The 20,736-nt window shown below is 46.3% G+C and overlaps 1 pseudogene; it reads right to left on the minus strand.

Annotated features, from left to right (window-relative positions):
• LOC119334166 overlaps positions 1–20,736 on the minus strand; it is a 138,353-nt pseudogene that overhangs the window by 19,188 nt on the left and 98,429 nt on the right.

The following is a 20,736-nucleotide window of genomic DNA, read 5'->3' on the forward strand; positions in this document are numbered from 1 at the left end:
TTTCCAAGTTGTCGTTGTATTGTATTGTTTACTTGTTGGCTTGTTGCCTTGTTGGCTAGTTCATCTTTAAACTGATATGTTGTACTATTGTCGTCCTATGGCAGTTGTTGTTGCCCTTCTAGTTTTTTGGACAAGTAATTTCGCATGTGTCGCTATGGACTGTTGTATTGTTATGTTCTCCATCTAGTTCATCATAAAACTACTATGTTGTATTGTTATTGTTGTTCATCTTAATTAGTTATGCATGTATGGCTCCTGAAAAAAAATATTAGATGTTGAAATCCTTATTTTTTGGGATATATTTGGCTTTTTTTTTAAAACGCTATTTTGAATATAGCACGCTATAGCATGCTATAACTTGTATAGCATTTGGAGAAGGGCCACGCTATTTTAAATAGCACGCTATTCAAAACATTGGTATTGATGCGAGCAAACGGCAGAGCAGCGCAAGCTCGCGACGGCAGCTCGCAGTCTACAACCCGATTTTGAGCATTGTGTAACGACTAAGGAAGGATCAGGAACAGTCCGACCGTGAGAGTTTTGGATTAGAGGGACTCCGGACAGCCGGACTATCTCCATTGGCCGGACTGCTAGACTATGAAGATACAAGATTGAAGACTTCGTCTCGTGTCCGGATAGGACTCTACTTGGCGTGGAAGGTAAGCTAGGCAATACGGATATGGATATCTCCTCCTTTGTAACCGACCTTGTGTAACCCTAACCCTCTCCGGTGTCTATATAAACCGGAGGGTTTTAGTCCGTAGGACACAACAACTACAACATACAATCATATCATAGGCTAGCTTCTAGGGTTTAGCCTCTCCGATCTCGTGGTAGATCTACTCTTGTACTACCCATATCATCAATATTAATCAAGCAGGACGTAGGGTTTTACCTCCATCAATTGGGCCCAACCCTGGGTAAAGCATTGTGTCCCCTGCGTCCTGTTACCATCCGCCTTAGACGCATAGTTCGAGACCCCCTATCCGAGATCCGCCGGTTTTGACACCGACATTGGTGTTTTCATTGAGAATTCCTCTGTGTCGTCACCGTTAGGCTTGATGGCTCCTACTATCATCGATAGCGAGGCAGTCCAGGGTGAGACTTTTCTCCCCTGACAGATCTTCGTGTTCGGCGGCTTTGCAATGCGGGCCAATTCGCTTGGCCATCTGGAGCAGATTGAAAGTCAAGCCCCTGGCCACCAGGTCAGGTTTGGAAGCTTAAACTACACGGCCGATATCCGTGAAGATTTGATCTTCGACGGATTCGAGCCTCTGCCTTGGGCGTCACGCGGTCACGATGAGTACGACTTAGCTCTACCATCGGACAGTGTTCAGGGGATCGCACAGGCAGCCGCTCCGACCCTCAATTCGGAGCCAGTTGCGCCGTCCGTGGACGGGTGGATGGACCCCGCCACGGAGGCCTTACCCTCAGCGGCGATCGAGCCAAACATCGACCTTACCTTGCACGAGAGCCGTGTTGATAAACTTCCGGATCCCTCTCCGGCCAGGGACTCCGAACCGCCCGCGCCCGTTCCTATCGAATCCGATTGGGCGCCGATCATGGAGTTTACCTCCACGGATATTTTTCAGCACTCGCCCTTTGGCGACATACTGGACTCATTAAGGTCCCTCTCCTTGTCAGGAGGATCCTGGCCGAACTATGTCCGACAGGACTGGGATGCAGACGACGAAGAAATTCGCGGCCCACCCACCACCCACTTAGTAGCCACTGTCGATGACTTAACCGACATGCTCGACTTCGACTCCGAAGACATCGACGGTATGGACGACGATGCGCGAGACGAAGAGGAACCACTGCCCGCAGGGCACTGGACAGCCACCTCATCATATGATATATACATGGTGGATACACCCAAAGAAGGCAACGGCGACGAGATAGCGGAGGATGACCCCTCCAAGAAGCAACCCAAGCGCCGACGTCAGCGGCGCCGCTCTAAGTCCCGCCAAAGCAAAAGTGGTGATACCGGTACAGGAGACAATAACACTCCGGATAGTGCCGAAGAAAACAACAATCCCCTCCAGCAAGATTTAGAGCAGGAGGACGGAGGAGGCAGCCCTCCGAAGAGAGCGGCAGATGGAGAGACGGAGGATGATAATTACATGCCCCCCTCCAAAGATGAGGCAAGCCTCGGCAACGACGAATTCGCCGTGCCAGAGGATCCCGTCGAACAAGAACGCTTCAAATGCCGGCTTATAGCCACGACAAATAGCCTTAAGAAAAAGCAGCAGCAGCTTCGAGCTGATCAAGATCTGCTAGCTGACAGATGGACTGAAGTCCTCGCGGCCGAGGAATATAAACTCGAGCGCCCCTGCAAGATTTACCCAAAATGCAGGTTGCTACCCCGACTGGAGGAAGAAGCGTATGACGCGGCTGATCGGCCACCTTGTGGCCGCGATAGAGAGGCATTCGAGCCAAAAACTCAGCCTGCACCCCGACGCCATTCAAATAAAAAGGCATGGGGAGATACGCCAGACCTGCGAGACATATTGGAGGACAAAGCAAAGCATGCAAGATCGATCTACGGATCACGGGGGCGCGCCACTATGCGAGATGATAAACATCACACCAGATACAGTAAAAGTAAATCCGGCCGGGCCGAACACAGCGGGCAAGACCCATTCGAGCTGCGTCGCGATATAGCCCAATACAGAGGCGCCGCACACCCCTTATGCTTCACAGACGAAGTAATGGATCATCAAATCCCAGAAGGTTTCAAACCTGTAAATATTGAATCATACGACGGCACAACAGATCCCGCGGTATGGATCGAGGATTTCCTCCTCCACATCCACATGGCCTGCGGTGATGACTTACACGCCATCAAATACCTCCCACTAAAGCTCAGGGGACCTGCGCAGCATTGGCTTAACAGCTTGCCAGCAGAGTCCATTAGCTGTTGATAAGATCTGGAAGCCGCATTCCTCGACAACTTTCAGGGCACTTATGTGTGGCCACCAGATGCCGATGACTTGAGCCACATAATTCAGCAGCCAGAAGAATCGGCCAGGCAATTCTGGACTCGGTTCCTAACAAAGAAAAATCAAATCATCGACTGTCCGGATGCAGAGGCCCTAGCGGCTTTCAAACACAACATCCACGACGAATGGCTAGCCTGGCACCTTGGTCAGGAAAAGCCGAAATCTATGGCAGCCCTCATGACACTCATGACCCGCTTTTGTGCGGGAGAAGATAGCTGGCTGGCTCGCAGTAATAACATATCAAAGAACCATGGTACTTCGGATACCAAGGACGGCAATAGCAGGTCACGTCGCAACAAACATAAGCGCCGCATTAACAGCGATAATACCGAGGGTACGACAGTCAATGCCGGATTCAAAGGCTCTAAACCCGGTCAGCGGAAAAAGCCATTCAAACAAAGTACGCCGGGTCCGTCCAGCTTGGACCGTATACTCGATCGCTCGTGTCAAATACACGTCACCTCAGAAAAGCCAGCCAATCACACCAACAGGGATTGTTGGGTGTTCAAGCAGGCCGGCAAGTTACTTTCCGAAAACAAGGACAAGGGGCCACATAGTGATGACGAGGAGGAGCCCCGGCAGCCACACACCGGAGGACAGAAGAGGTTTCCCCCACAAGTGCGGACGGTGAACATGATATACGCTACCCACATCCCCAAGAGGGAGCGGAAGCGTGTGCTCAGGGACGTACATGCGTTGGAGCCAGTCGCCCCAAAGTTCAACCCATGGTCCTCCTATCCGATCACTTTCAATCGCAGGGACCATCCCACTAGTATCCGTCATGGAGGATTCGCTGCACTGGTTCTGGACCCAATCATTGACGGATTTCACCTCACTCGAGTCCTTATGGATGGCGGCAGCAGCCTGAACCTGCTTTATCAGGACACAGTGCGCAATGGGTATAGATTCCTCAAGGATCAAACCCACAAAAACAACCTTTAAAGGCGTCATTCCAGGCGTAGAGGCCCATTGCACAGGCTCAATTACACTGGAAGTGGTCTTCGGGTCCCCGGACAACTTCCGAAGCAAAGAGTTAATCTTCGATATAGTCCCGTTCCGCAGTGGTTATCATGCACTGCTCAGGCGAACCACATTTGCGAGATTCAATGCGGTACCGCATTATGCATACTTCAAGCTCAAGATGCCAGGACCTCGCGAGGTTATTACAGTCAATGGAAACAAAGAGCGCTCCCTCCAAACGGAGGAGCACACCGCGGCCCTCGCAGCAGAAGCGCAAAGCAGCCTCTCAAGGCAATCCACCGGTTCGGCATTTCAAGACCCGGACACTTTCAAGCGCGCTCGGAGCAATCGACAACTAGACCACCTGGCACGATCTGAGCTTGCGTAGCAATGCGGCCCCCACCCCAGTCCCAGCCAAACGGCAAAACTCGTGCCACGCGTACATAATTACACATTAAAAATATCATGGGCACAGGTGGGGAGGGGGGCACAACTGCGGCACGCCCCAAGACGCAGCTTAAACCGCACTAGGGGCTTCCCGTTTTGTTATTTTTCTTTTTTTTCAGGAACTTAATCTCTGGAAACCCTGTCCGGCAGCACTATTGCCGAACACATGATGCAGCAACCAAGGAGGCAGAAAGTTACGTCACACCACGGCATTCCCAGGTGGATTACAATAACAAGCGAAATATTTGATTTAATACTATTCCTCAGCTTGCCCTTGGAAGGGAAATAGCCCTACTCTTTGCTTATCACACCATCTGTATCATTCTGCTTTCACGCACCTTTTTGAATAAACAATGCATAACATTACGACTATTATTGTATTCTTGTTATATATGTGTGTTCAATAATGACGCCTTGCAACCGTACACTTTGGTACGGCCAATACACCAGGGGCTTACGTACCCCACAATATGGTGTGAAAAGTCCGAACACTTTCACAAGTTTGGCACCTCGAACTTATAGCATTATATGCATCAGCTCCGAATCATGTATTTGGTCAAATGTTGGGTTTGCCCGGCTCCTATGTTTTGGTACCTTACGTTCCGCTCCATCGGCTAAGGTAGCGCTAGGAGAACTACTACGATTGTGCCCCGGTTCTGCCGGACTTAGCACCTCAGTAGAGAAAGCTAGAACTGACTGTCATGATAAGGCAAGATACTAGTCGCTGTTCGGCGAGGTTTTCGAGTCCCTAAAGACTTATGCCGCTTAGGGCGAGGGGCCGGCCCTGTCTGGCTTAAAGGCGTGTATCGTGCCCTGAATTCGGCCTTCCGAATACTAGAGGCTTCACCGAAATTTAAAATTATAGAATTCTATGGCTAAGTGAGAGTGATAAAGCATTATTAGTCCGATTGCCTTGTTCGTTGCGCTGAGCACCTCCCTCGAAGGACCCAAACATGGGACAAGAGTGCTCAGGTTTATCCCGAACACCCCAGCACTCGTGGCATGGGGGCAGAAGCCGAGGACTAGCCATCTCTCAGATTGGATAAACAGCCAAACAAAAGATAATATTTTAAATTCACACAAGCGTTGCATAGCGCATATGAAACAAGTTCTCATCATACAGGATCACACGAGCAAGTTTACTCAAATATTACATCCTTGGAACATTCGTCCGCTACAAGACGGGCACCCTTCAGGACACCCTCATAATAAATTTCGGGGGTGCGATGCTCCTTGCCCTGCGGCGGCCCTTCCTTGATCAGCTTCACGACGTCTAGCTTGGCCCACTGCACCTTCACACGGGCGAATGCCCGGCGTGCACCTTCGATGCAGACGGGCCGCTTGACGACCTCCAGCCGTGGGCAGGCATCCACAAGCCGCCTCACCAGGCCGAAGTAGCTGTTCGGAAGGGCGTCCCAGGCCACAGCCGGACTATAAAGCCCTTCATGGCCTGTTCGGCCGCCTTGTGCAGCTCGACCAGCTGCTTTAGCTGGTCGCTCAGAGGCATCGGGTGTTTGGTCCCAGTATACTGAGACCAGAACAGGTTCTCCCTTGAGCTTCCCTCCTCGGCCTAGTAAAACTGTGCGGCATCCGACACGCTGTGGGGCAAATCTGCGAATGCTCCTGGAGAGCTCCGAATTCGGGTAAGTAATCGGTAATTTACTTTTACATGCTTGCTTTGCATATAGAATGCCTTACCCGCCGCTATTTTCTTCATCGCATCAATCTCCTGGAGGGCCTTTTGGGCTTCGGCCTTGGCACTTTTTGCGCTCTCGAGGGCCGCGGCAAGCTCAGACTCTCGCGTCTTCGAGTCAAGCTCCAACTCCTTGTGCTTCGTCACGAGAGTTTAGAGCTCTTGCTGCACCTCGCCCACACAAGCCTCTTGTCTTTCCCGCTTGGTGCGCTCCTTGGCCGCTTTATCTTCGGCCTTGGTTAACGCTTGCTTCAGGGTTGCCACCTCGGTCATGGCCCCTAGCAAATATACGATGATCCTGTCATTTTGCAATCGCGTCTTCTTTTATATATATACATATCTATATACAGGGTATTACTTACCCTTGTTCTCCTCGAGCTGCCTCTTGGCAAGGCCGAGCTCTTTCTTGGACCCCTCGAGGTCCTGCTTCAGTACGGCGACCTCCGCAGTCAGTGCGGCAGACGCCAGCAGTGAGGCCTGCATACGCACATTGACATACTTATATTAGACTCTTGCGATATTATTTGATCCTCTGTTCGGCTTTTCTTTGTGAACACCGAACAAAGCATCAGGGGCTACTGTCTATGCGGTAATATTTTTCCTATATTTTAACACTTACCTCAAAGCCTGTTAGAAGGCCGGCACAGGCTTCAGTCAATCCGCTCTTGGCAGACTGAACCTTCTGGACCACCACACTCATAATAGTATGGTGCTCCTCATCGATGGAAGCGTTGCGAAGCGCTTCCAGCAGATTGTCCGGCGCCTCTAGATGGACAGAGGTCACCGGCACAGGCATCTTGTCCCGCTTGGAAGGAGGCCGCCTGCCCGAGTCCGAAACCACTAGAGGTTCCGGCGCGGTGTTCGGCTGAGGGCCGAACTCGGGGCCCTCAGGGGCCTCGTCCCCTCGGCTCCCGGAGTCCGGAAGGTCGCCTTGAGGCGCCTCCGGGACTGTCTCCCCTTGACCCGGTGCCTCTTGAGACAGCACCTCGGCGTCGTCAGCAGGATGAGGGGAGGTGGCGGTCAGGACTGGATCGCTATCCATGTCCGATGAGCCCGGGGAGCCATCCGATGATACATCGATACTGGCTCGTGGCGGCCTGCATAATCATGTTCGGCGTTAGGTAAAGCAGTGCGACAAAGGAATGGTATGAGTTACTCTGGTATCCGAATACTTACGATCTCCCCAGGGGCTTGGCCCTGGGCAACCACTCGTCTTCGCCTTCGTCGGCGGCGGTGGAACTGTCCGGAAGGAGAGTCCTTCCCTTCTTGGACCCTTCACCCCCCCAGTTGGGGCGGCCTTCCGTTTCTTATCTCCCCCAACTAGAGGGGGAGCATCTTCTTCTTCTTCTTCCTCGTGTTCGGGGGAGGAGTGCGCCGCAGAGTCATCGGACGATGAGTCCGACGACGCCTGGCGTCGGGAACTCTTTCGGGTTCCCTTGGCCTTCTTGGTCTTCTCCGGCACCGTATAAGGAGCCGGAGTCAGCATCTTCGCCAGAAGAGCGTATGCTGGGCCTTCGGGCAAAGGAGCCGGACAGTCGATCTGTCCGGCTGTCTCCTGCCAGTCCTGTCAAAGGTATGGGAGTTTAGATCTCGTATGGAGTCAATCTATAAAAAATAAGTATCCTGTGAAAGGTAAAGCAGCTTACCGCATTGGCTTGGCGCTTTGCGCTGAATCCGCGAACCTCAGTAATGGGAGGGGGGCCTCGGCACTTTTGAACAGCACCCTCCAGGCATCTTTGTGAGTTGTGTCGAAGAGCCTATTTAGAGTTTGGTGCTGCGCCGGGTCGAACTCCCACAAGTTGAAGTCCCGTTGTTGGCACGGGAGGATTCGGCGGTGGAGCATGACCTGGACTACGTTGACGAGTTTGAGGTTCTTGTTCACCATGTTCTGAATACATGTTTGGAGTCCGGTCAGCTCTCCCGAACTACCCCAGGACAGGCCCTTCTCTTTCCAGGAGGTGAGCCACGTGGGGATGCCAGATCGGAACTCGGGGGCCGCTGCCCATGCAGGGTCACATGGCTCGGTGATGTAGAACCACCCCGATTGCCACCCCTTTATGGTTTCCACAAAGGATCCCTCGAGCCATGTAACGTTGGGCATCTTGCCCACCATGGTGCCTCCACACTCCGCCTGGCGGCCGCCCCAAACCTTTGGCTTGACATTGAAGGTCTTTAGCCATAAGCCGAAGTGGGGCTTGATGCGGAGGAATGCCTCGCACACGACGATAAATGCCGATATGTTGAGGATGAAGTTCGGGGCCAGATCGTGGAAATCCAGGCCGTAGTAGAACATGAGCCCCCGGACGAATGGGTGGAGAGGGAATCCCAGTCCGCGGAGGAAATGTGTGAGGAACACTACCCTCTCATGGGGCCCGGGGGTGGGGATGAGCTGCCCCTCATCTGGGAGCCGGTGCGTGATGTCGTCGGGCACGTATCCGGCTCTCCTCAGCTTCTTGATGTCTCCCTCCGTGGCAGAGGAGACCATCCACCTGCCTCCCGCTCCGGACATGGTTGGAGAAGGTTGAGGTGGGAAGTGCGGACTTGGGCGCTAGAGCTCGAGTGTGCAAAAACGGATGAGCAAAGGAGGAAGAAGGCATGGATGAGAAGGTGAATCCTTATCCCTTTATATGGGCAGACCAATCTAAGCGTCCCCACTAGCCTAGTAATACTCGCTTATCCCCCAAGCGCCGTAATCGATGGCGCGGTTGGATTACCCACGCCCGTATTGATGAGAATCCCGTGATAAGGGGATACGATCTCTGCTTTGACAAGACGTGTCGAAAAACTGCCTCGCGTTATGTGTGGGGCTAGTTAAAGGAAACGGTTCGAATAATCACCGGGCCATGACATAATGTCGTGTTACCAAAACAAGTCAGCAAATTGGATTTGTGGACATATTATTCTCTCTACGGTGGTATGTGGAACTTATTTTGCAGGGTCAGACACTATCCTTGTATTCAAATTCTTCTGTGATGTATTCGGAGGAGGAACCCACCTTGCAATGCCGAAGACAATACTGTGTGCCGGACTTATCGTCACTGAAAGCCTGGTTCAGGGGCTACTGTGGGAGTCCTGGATTAGGGGGTCTCCGGACAGCCGGACTATCTCCATTGGCCGGACTGCTAGACTATGAAGATACAAGATTGAAGACTTCGTCTTGTGTTCGGATGGGACTCTACTTGGCGTGGAAGGCAAGCTAGGCAATACGGATATGGATATCTCCTCCTTTGTAACCGACCTTGTGTAACCCTAACCCTCTCCGGTGTCTATATAAACCGGAGGGTTTTAGTCCGTAGGACACAACAACTACAACATACAATCATACCATAGGCTAGCTTCTAGGGTTTAGCCTCTCCGATCTCGTGGTAGATCTACTCTTGTACTACCCATATCATCAATATTAATCAAGTAGGACGTAGGGTTTTACCTCCATCAATTGGGCCCAACCCTGGGTAAAGCATTGTGTCCCCTGCCTCCTGTTACCATCCGCCTTAGACGCATAGTTCGGGACCCCCTATCCGAGCTCCGCCGGATTGGACACCGACACCGACCAATCTTCTTCTTTTCAAAGAGAGGGAACAAAAATCAATCTTCAATCAAGGAGAACACTCCGCAAATCAGGGACCCAATCAAAGAATTACAACAACAAAATGATCAGAAAGGAAGTTACTCAGCGGTTCATCGAAGGAAGGAATTGCTTAGGATTGCGTGGCGGTGATGCTACTGCCAGGGAGCACCGCCGGGTGATGCATTCTAGCCTATATCAGTTGGCATGTTCTGTCACCTTGTTATGTACCCTCCTAGCTGGACCCTCTTGAAACTTGTAATAGGGGCAGTTTCAGATCTTTGCTTTTCTCTGTCTGTGGCAGCTACTCTCTGGTTGCCGCCGAGCGCTGTTAACAGTCTTATGTTGGTTGCCGTTTGCCTTGGCTTAATAAAGTTGGGCCGGGGGGAACCCCTTTCTTTTCAAAAAGAAAAAAGTTACTCAGCGGAGAATGAGCGTTGCACCGCCGAGGGTTGGACTTCCTGCCGTAGGCTCCAGAGCCCGGTGGCGAGCGCCCTTGCCGTGGCAGTTCGTGCACCGGGAGGAGGGAGCTGTGGGACGTCTGGCTAGGAGGCGGCGAGTGTGGGGCGATGCAGACGGCGTCCTGTAGATGTAGTTCAGCAAGCAGGACGACCCTTTTATTATCGTGCCTTTTTCCCTATCTTGTGCGGATGTGCGGTCGTGGGATGGCAGAGTTTCGTCCGCCTCTTAAAATTGCTAAACGTACTTTGGTGAGGATTAGTTGTTATTTTGATGGTTAGATCTAAAGGAGCAGGCCTAATCGTGAGGCCATAATTACTGCGAGTTATTATGTGTACGCAAGATGAGATGCATTTAGAAAAGATAATGTTAGCTTGTTATGTAAAAAGGAATTTGATGACATATACAATATAGACGACAATCATTTCCTAGTCTTAGATATGCCCGCCAAGCAAGGCCAAGCTAACCTATGTCTAACTGAAGTAAGTGTAAAAAGTGACCATATGAAAGAGAACCATGAAAACAAAATTAAATAAAATATAGGAGATTAGTACCACCCATTCAGCTGTAGTCAGTGGGATAGTTGGGTCGAGCATAGTTGTGAGAACATCAACAAAAGGCACCCCAGCAACAGCTGCCTTGAATAAGGCCTCATATTTAGGACAGCACCCATCAGTAGTCCACCTGCGCTTCTCCCGATGATGCAAAGCTTTTCTTTCATACAGTACTTGTTTTCCATCAAGTGCTCAGCTCAAGCAATGAAATCAGTCCCGCGCAAAAAAAGCAACGAAATCAGTGAAAGTGTTTTTCTTTTTCAACAGCTTCCCATCTTCATACAACTTGCGGCCCATTTCACCACGTCAGTGGATATGAGCTATCACAAATGTAAAACCCCTGTCAAAGCAAATAAAAGGCACATGATAACACAAGCAAAGATAGCAAACAAGCAAAAATGCAAATGAAAAATATTTTTTAATTTTTGCAAAAACATTTTAGAAGTAGGGAAGATAAAAACGAGAGGCAAATGGCGAATAATGTAAGTGCAAGAGATGAGAGTTTATGATAGGTACTTGATAGGCTTGATGTAAAACCTCCCCGGCAACGGCGCCAGAAATTCCTCCTGCTACTTCTTGAGCATGTGTTGGTTTTTCCCTTGAAAAGAAAAGGATGATGCGGCAAAGTAGAGATAAGTATTTCACTCAGTTACGAATCAAGGTATCAATCCAGCAGGAGGAACACCCAAGTCGCACCTACACAAACAAACAAATACTTGCACCAAACGCGAAAAGGGTTGTCAATCCCTTCGCGGTTAGTTGCAAGGATGAAATCTGATAGAGATAGGTATAAAACATAAGTAAAAGTGCAAAATAAAGTAAACATAAATAAATTGCAGAAAGGTAATTTTGTATTTTTGATTTTATAGATATGAAAATAATATGATGAGAAATAGGCTTGGGGCCATTGTTTTCAGTAGAGGCTTCTCTCTTGAAAGAACGTATACGGTGGGTAAACAAATTACTGTTGAGCAATTGATAGAAAAGCGCATAGTTATGATGATATCCAAGGCAATGATCATGGATATAGGCATCACGTCCATGACAAGTAGACCGAAACGATTCTGCATCTACTACTATTACTCCACATATCGACCGCTATCCAGCATGCATATAGTGTATTAAGTTAACAAGAAGGAAGTAAAGCCTTAAGCAAGATGCCATGATGTAGAGGGATAAATCCAAGCAATATGATATAAACCTAATATTTTTATCCTTAATGGAAAAAATACAAATAGGTGCCTCACTACCCCTACTGTCACTGGTGAGGATACCACAAGATTTAACCCATCACAAGGCACCTCTCCCATTGCAAGATAAATCAATCTAGTTGACCAAACCAAATCAATAGATCGGAGAGAAATACAAAACTATCTTAATCATGCATAAAGAGTTTAGAGAAGACTCAAATAATGTTCTTAGATAATCTGATAAAAAATCCACAATTCATTGGATCTCAACAAACGACCACAAAAGAAGATTACATTGAATAGATCTCCAAGAACATCGAGCAGAACATTCTATTGAAGATCAAAAAGAGAGGAAGCCATCTAGCTAGTAGCTATGGACCCGTAGGTCTGTGGTAAACTACTCACACATCATTGGTAGGGCAGCAAGGTTGATGTATAAGCCCTCCGTGACCAAATCCCCCTTCGGCAGAGTACCAGAAAAGGCCCCAAGATGGGATCTCACGAGAAAAGAAGTTTGCGGCGTCGAAAAAGTATTTTTGATGTGCCCTCTGGTATACGGGGAATATTTGGGTATTTATGGAGCAAGGATTAGGGTTAGAGGAGTCCCGAGGGGCCCACAAGCTTGGGGGGCACGCTCTCCAGGCTTGTCGCCAACTCGTGGCTCTTCTGGCCTCCTCCTGAAGCTTCGTGGTTGTCTTCTGGTCCAAGAAAAACCGTCAAAATTTTTGTTCTGTTTGGTATTGTTTTTTTTGTAAAAGACAAAAACAAGGAAAAAAGAAGAACTGGCATTGTGCACTAGGTTAATAGGTTAGTCCCCAAAAATGATATAAAATAGCATAATAATGCATATAAAATATCCAAGATGGATAATATAATAGTATGGAACAATAAAAAATTATAGATACGTTGGAGACGTATCAAGCATCCTCCAGCTTAATTCCCGCTCATCCTCGAGTAGGTAAATGATAAAAACAGAATTTTTGATGTGGAATGCTACCTAACATGTTTATCAATGTAATCTTTCTTTGTTTGGCATGAATATTCAGATTCATCAGATTCAAAACAAAATATAATATTGACGTAAAAACAATAATACTTCAAGCATACTAATGAAGCAATCATGTCTTCTCAATATACCATGGCTAAAGAAAGTTATCCCTACAAAATCATATAATCTTGTCATGCTCTATCTTCATCACACAAAGTATTTATCATGCACAACCTCGATGACAAGCCAATCAATTGTTTCATACTTTTAGTGTTCTCAAGCTTTTTCAGCTCTCAAGCAATACATGGGGGTGCGCCATGGATATATTACTATAAGTGGGATAGAATATGATGGTGGAGGTTGTGTGGAGAAGACAAAAAGGAGAAAGTCTCAGATCAACTAAGAAAATTAATAGGCTATGGAGATGCCCATCAATTGATATCGATGCAAGTGAGTAGGGATTGTCATGCAGCAGATGCACTAGAGCTATAAGTGTATGAAAGCTCAAAAGAAAACTAAGTGGGTGTGCATCCAACTTGCTTGCTAACGAAGACCAAGGGAAATTTGAGGAAGCCTATCATTGGAATATACAAGCCAAGTTTTATAATGAAAAATTCTGACTAGTATATGAAAGTGACAAAATAGGAGACTCTCTATTATAAAGAACATGTTGCTACTTTGAAGCACAAGTGTGGAAAAAGATAGTAACATTGTCCCTTATCTATATTTCTCTCATTTTTTTCTTTTTTCTTTTTTTTCTTTTAGGCTCTTCGTCCTTTTTTATTTTGGGTTCTTTGGCCTCTTTTTATTTTTAAGTACGGAGTCTCATCCCGACTTGTGGGGGAATCATAGTCTTCATCATCCTTTCCTCACATGAGACAATGCTGTAATAATGATGATCATCACACTTTTATTTACTTACAACTCAAGAATTACAACTCGATACTAGAACAAATATATGACTCTACTAGATCGATGATGGCGTGCATTGCCGCGCCCATCTATTTTTTGACAGAATAATAGGATTTTTCATATATTTATGCATAAGTAAAATGTTGCAAGATGGATATAAATTTTTTGTTAAAATTTGGATGATGAAAATAGTTAAAAAGTATTAGACTACTCATACCAAGTAATAGAACTGGAGAAACAACATTAGAAATTAGTGAAGCCATATCTGAGATATTGTACATCAGGTGGATAGTATACAGTGAATAGCAACACTAACCTCGGTCCGTCAAAACAAAAGTAGCAATACCTTCATACGACATGCCATATAAAAGTGTAGCAATATGTGCAAACCTAGTGAAAATGAGTCATACAACTTCTGTTCGCAGGCTATACATCAACTCTAACATAAAGTACATGGAGTGAGCCTAGGTAACTAAGGAATAATAAGTTGTGTGTAAGCATGGGATCACATAATTATTTGGCATTTTTTACTATTCTGAAAGATCCAAAAGAAAGATCTTGGTTGTTGCGCCAATCCATTTGTTAAATAAAATTTGAGAGATTTTCATAAATACTTTGAAGCATTAAGCACTGATAAGATATTATAGCAGATTATAAGCTAATGGCTCTATTTGCAGAATAAATAAAATAAGCTCAAAAGAAAAAAACAGTACACTTTAGAAGGTGTAAACCATAGCATACACATTAGAATGGAGACTACTATATAATAATCCTCAGTTTACAGCAAAGATCAAATATCAGGATTAAAATGGAAACATATTTTGGAAAATAAAAATTATGTACTTTGTTGATTTGTACCTTATTATAGACGTGGTTTATATTAAGATGGGCAAGACCTCCATGAAGAAAAAGCTTAGTATTGATTGCTGGACGACATGAGCCATTCCATGGTTCAGTGCATATATCGATAATTCTCTTTTCGGAAAGTAACATTCAGAAGTACACTCAACTGCATTTGCGGAAGGTCATGTCTTTCTTGATATGCTGAAGTCAATATTTAAATTAGGAAGCTATATTGATATGAAACCAATACACTACTTATTGGACCAGTGTACCGCGCAAGAAGCCTGTACTAAACAAGGCATCATCCTTTAGAACGTACAGAAGCTAGCTCAAATAATTTTACGCACAGCCAATTGGAAATTGAAGTCAAATCACTGGCATTTACAAATTTGCATATACCAATCTCTCACCCAAGAGTGTCATACAAAGTAAGCTAAATCGTAAATAAAACCAATCCTTGCAGTGAAGCAAAGCAATCGAAGGTATGAAGGGCACATATGTCATTCTTTCTCTTGCAACTAAACGTGACAAAGAATGCACAACAAAAAATGGAGGCTTGTTCTTTGGAAGACTGTAAATGACCACCGAATATGAATGACCAAAAGTAAAACACAAAAGGGTGAGTCATACTACATGAACCCTCATGAATGCCACACACTAATTTATAGGTCTGGTCAATATAATTTTGGGAGAGGTCGTGGAGCATGATGGCAATGGACCAAAAAGGTAGGAGCTATAGTCCAAACCAGATCAATCCGTACACATTTATGTCCTGCAACCAAACCAAACCAGACCAGTAGCAAGTGCTATTATCCAAACCAACCCAAACTGTAGGCATTTTCAAGCCAAACCAATCAAGACTATTTCCTACATATAGTTCGGACCCAAAGTTTGAAACCAAGTGTGTGTCCAGTGTGTAGCTGTTACTGTTGTACAGGAAGCAAATCAAACTAATTGATACGAACTATCTCAATTTCTTACTGTTGTTGCTGTTGCTGTAGCGTGTTCATTTCTTACTCATTTCCATCACCGAACACTAATACAAACTGTACAGGAAGCAAAGCAACTGCTGCATGCATATTAATTATACATGAGTACAATTACAAGCTACATCTCAGCTCTTACCAAATCATCAGTTATGTAGGCAGGAAAAAAAAGTAATTTGACCAAAGGGGCCATCTAAACTAAAATGATCATCTTGGAATGTGGAATCAGGTTGTATATGTGAACATTTGCTCCTTGCAGCAACGAATTGTCATGGAACACTTCGGTCAAAATGGAAATGCCTAAGGCAGGAGAATGCAATTTTCTATAGACTATTCACATGTTTATTTGTCATCATACATTAGATGTAGAGAAACTCCAGATGGCACAAATTAATTTTCTATAGTTTTGTGTAGACTAATCCCTTTTATGAGTGTATCAAAAACCATCTGGATTAGACTATGTGCATCCATCTAGATTAGAGAAACTCCAGGAGTAGAGAAAAAAAGTAGATGTACCAACAGTAGCCATTTAGGATATGATGAAAGCCTTCCCATATTCTGGATTTGTAACAAAGGTACTTGAGCAAGGAAGGGGCGTACATCTATAACCTCGCAAGGCTTGGTGAATGGAGATGTTCCACAACTGCAAAAAAGAAGTATAAACAGTTGGAATTGAAGCATAATGTTGGGCATATTCTAGTAAAGGAGAAGTGATTAAAGATCGACTTATCCTTCATAGTCACTGGCAATCACGCAGATCTTGGGTTGGGATGCCATGGTGGAAGATGATGAGTCTGTGCTCGAAAATCAAACTATAGTTAACTCGATGCAACCACGGCAGATGGGACTTGGTAGCACTACAGATTCAGGAGGGAGGATGGCTTTTCATTGATGGCTTTTGGTGCTGGTTATGAGGATGAGAAGAGGGAAGGTCTTACTTAGGACACGTGTAACGCCCACGATGCGGCTATATCTCCCATGTGTCGAGGCACGACTTAGAGGCATAACCGCATGGTGGTTTAGTCGCAAGTGGGGTAATCTTCACACAATCCTATGTACTGAACAAGAGTGGGATAAAGAGTTGGCTTACAATTGCCACTTCACACAAATAACAAGTTAAACATACATCATCTAGAGTCCAATCAAGGTCCGATTACGGACCAAAATAAAACAAGACAACCCCAAATGCCAGATCCCCGATCGTCCCAACTGGGCTCCACTACTGATCAACCGGAAAAGACACATAACAACGATCAAGATCTTCATCGAGCTCCCAGTTGAGCTCGGTTGTGCCACCTGCACTGGTATCATGGGCACCTGCAACTGTTTGGAAGTATCCATGAGTCACGAGGACTCAACAATCTCACACCCGCAAGATCAAGACTATTTAAGCTTATGGGTAGGGCAAGGTAATGAAGTGGAGCTGCAGCAAGCACTAAGCATATATGGTGGCTAACATACGCAAATAAGAGCGAGAAGAGAAGCAATGTAACGCAACGGTAGAGAAGCTAGAAGTGATCAAGAAGTGATCCTGAAACTACTTACGTTCAAGCATAACACAAGACCGTGTTCACTTCCCGGACTCCACCGGAAAGAGACCATCACGGCTACACACGCGGTTGATGCATTTTAATTAAGTCAAGTGTCAAGTTCTCTACAATCGGACATTGACAAATTCCCATCTGCCACATAACCGCAGACACGGCTCTCAAAAGTTTATACCCTGGAGGGGTGTCCCAACTTAGCCCATCACAAGCTCTCACGGTCAACGAAGGATATTCCTTCTCCCGGGAAGACCCGATCAGGCTCGGAATCCCTGTTAGAAGACATTTCGACAATGGTAAAACAAGACCAGCAAAGCCGCCCGAATGTGCCGACAAATCCCGATAGGAGCTGCACATATCTCATTCTCAGGGCACACCGGATTGTCCAAACTTTCGATAGGCCAGCCCAGAGTTGCCCCTGCTGGCCACCGATGGTTGACAGGTTGGACCAACACTCAGAGGAGCACTGGCCCGGAGGTTTAAAATAAAGATGACCCTTGAGTGTGCATAACCCAAGGGGAAAAAGGCTTAGGTGGCAAATGTTAAAACCAAGGTTGGGCCTTGCTGGAGGAGTTTTATTCAAGGCGAACTATCAAGGGGTTCCCATAACACCCAACCGCGTAAGGAACCCAAAACCAAGGAACATAACACCGGTATGACGGAAACTAGGGCGGCAAGAGTGGAACAAAACACCAGGCATAAGACCGATCCTTCCACCCTTTACCAACTATATAGATGCATTAATTAAAATAAGAGATATTATGATATCCCAACATAAACATGTTCCAACATGGAACAAACTTCAACTTCACCTGCAACTAACAACGCTATAAGAGGGGCTGAGCAAAAGCAGTAACATAGCCAAACAAAAGTTTGCTAGGAAGGTGGGTTAGAGGCTTGACATGGCAATATGGGAGGCATGATATAACAAGTGGTAGGTAGCGCGACATAGCGATAGAGCGATCAGCTAGCAAGCAAAGATTGAAGTGATTTCGAGGGTATGTGCCTGAGATCCCGCAAGGAAGAAGAACAAGTCCATGAAGAATAAAAACGAACGTAGTCGAACGGATCCTCACAAACGCAACGTTACCGGAACTATCAAGAAAAAGCACAACTGAAAATGAGCAAACAACATGGTAACCCAACAAGCATAAACATGGCATGATGCACAATCAAGTATGATGCATGTCCGGTTTAATGAGGCATGGCATGGCAAAGAGCACAAACAATACTACAAGTTAAGTGGAGCTCAATATGCAACGAGTTGCATATTGGCGGAACACCACATCAATTATTTAGTTCTCTCTCGTTTATGTACCCAACAATATTAAATGTTGTTAAACATGGAAAGAGGGGTGAAGCATATGAAAACTAAACATTTAGGCAAGTTTAAATGAGGCCGGAAATAACAACAACCATTCCGGAAAATCCCCATGTGCATATCTAGCAAATGAAGCAAACAACAATTTAAACATTCTGGATGTTGTTATCATGATGCGGATGACATTTGCAAGTTTTATGCAATATTTATGAAAATGTTGATAAGAGCATGTTATGAAGCATTTGTCATCGTGCTACTTGGTGAAAGAAAACACGGAGGCGGTCCTGGTCCGATGGTCTTGGCAACGTCAAAACTGTCAGCGGCATGCCACAACCAAGGTAGTGCAACTAGGCACCGATGAAAGGGGAGAACGGGCGCCGGGCGACTGTGGCGGTGGCTTGCCAGTGGAGGTCATGGGTGCTGGTCGCGGGGGAAGGAGAGGCCAACGCGGAGCTCCTGCGACGAACTTGAGGCGGATCCACTGGGAACGGCGCGGGGCAGCGGAACCTGGACGATGAGGCGACCGGTGGCGGAGCTTGGGGCGGCGGATTCATGGAGGTTCGGGCACGGGGACGGAGGCCAGGGCCGCGGTCGGTGGAGGAAGGTGATACGTATCCAACGTATCTATAATTTTTGATTGTTCCATGCTATTATATTATCTGTTTGGGATGTTTATGGGCTTTATTTAACAGTTTTATATTATTCTTTGGACTAACCTATTAACCCAGAGCCCAGTGCCAGTTTCTGTTTTTTCCCTTGTTTCAGTGTTTCGCAGAAAAGGAATATCAAACGGAGTCCAAACAGAATGAAACCTTCGGGAGTGTGATTTTTGGAACGAACGTGATCCAGGAGACTTGGAGTTGAAGTCAAGGAAGCTTCGAGGTGGTCACGAGGCAGGGATGCGCGCCTGCCCCCCTGGGCGCGCCCCCACCCTCGCGGGCCCCTCGTGGCTCCCCTGACCGACTTCTTTCACCTATATATATATCCATATACCCTAAAAACATCGGGGAGCATAATAGATCGGGAGTTCCGCCGGCAGAAGCCTCTGTAGCCACCGAAAACCAATCTAGACCTATTCCGGCACCCTGCCGGAGGGGGGAATCCCTCTCTGGTGGCCATCTTCATCATCCCGACGCTATCCATGACGAGGAGGGAGTAGTTCACCCTCGGGGCTGAGGGTATGTACCAGTAGCTATGTGTTTGATCTCTCTCTCTCTCTCTCTCTCTCTCTCTCTCTCTCTCTCTCTCGTGTTCTTGAGACGGCACGATCTTGACGTATCGCGAGCTTTGCTATTATATTTGGATCTTATGATGTTTCTCCCCCTCTACTCTCTTGTGATGAATTGAGCTTTCCCTTTGAAGTTATCTTATCGGATTGAGTCTTTAAGGATTTGAGAACACTTGATGTATGTCTTGCATGTGCTTATCTGTGGTGACAATGGGATATCACGTGATCCACTTGATGTAAGTTTTGGTGATCAAGTTGCGAGTTCCTGAACTTATGCATAGGGGTTGGCACATGTTTTCGTCTTGATTCTCTGGTAGAAACTTTGGTGCACTCTTTGAAGTTCTTTGTGTTGGTTGAATAGATGAATCTGAGATTGTGTGATGCATATTGTATAATCATATCCACGGATACTTGAGGTGACATTGGAGTATCTAGGTGACATCAGGGTTTTGGTTGATTTGTATCTTAAGGTGTTATTCTAGTACAAACGGTATGATAGATTGAACAGAAAGAATAGCTTCATGTTATTTTACTACAGACTCTCGAATAGATCGATCAGAAAGGATAACTTTGAGGTGGTTTCGTACCCTACCATAATCTCTTTGTTTGTTCTCCGCTATTAGTGACTTTGAAGTGACTCTTTGTTGCATATTGAGGGATAGTTATATGATCCAATTATGTTATTATTGTTGAGAGAACTTGCACTAGTGAAAGTATGAACCCTAGGCCTTGTTTCCTAGCATTGCAATACCGTTTGTGCTCACTTTTATCATTAGTTACCTTGCTGTTTTTATATTTTCATATTACAAAAACCTGTATCTACCATCCATATTGCACTTGTATCACCATAACTTCGCCGAACTAGTACACATATACAATTTACCATTGTATTGGGTGTGTTGGGGACACAAGAGACTCTTTGCTATTTGGTTGCAGGGTTGTTCGAGAGAGACCACCTTTATCCTACGCCTCCCATGGATTGATAAACCTTAGGTCATCCACTTGAGGGAAATTTGCTGTTGTCCTATAAACCTCCGCACTTGG

This window comes from Triticum dicoccoides, chromosome 7A (genome assembly GCF_002162155.2).
Source record: "Triticum dicoccoides isolate Atlit2015 ecotype Zavitan chromosome 7A, WEW_v2.0, whole genome shotgun sequence".
In the NCBI taxonomy this organism is placed as follows: domain Eukaryota; kingdom Viridiplantae; phylum Streptophyta; class Magnoliopsida; order Poales; family Poaceae; genus Triticum; species Triticum dicoccoides.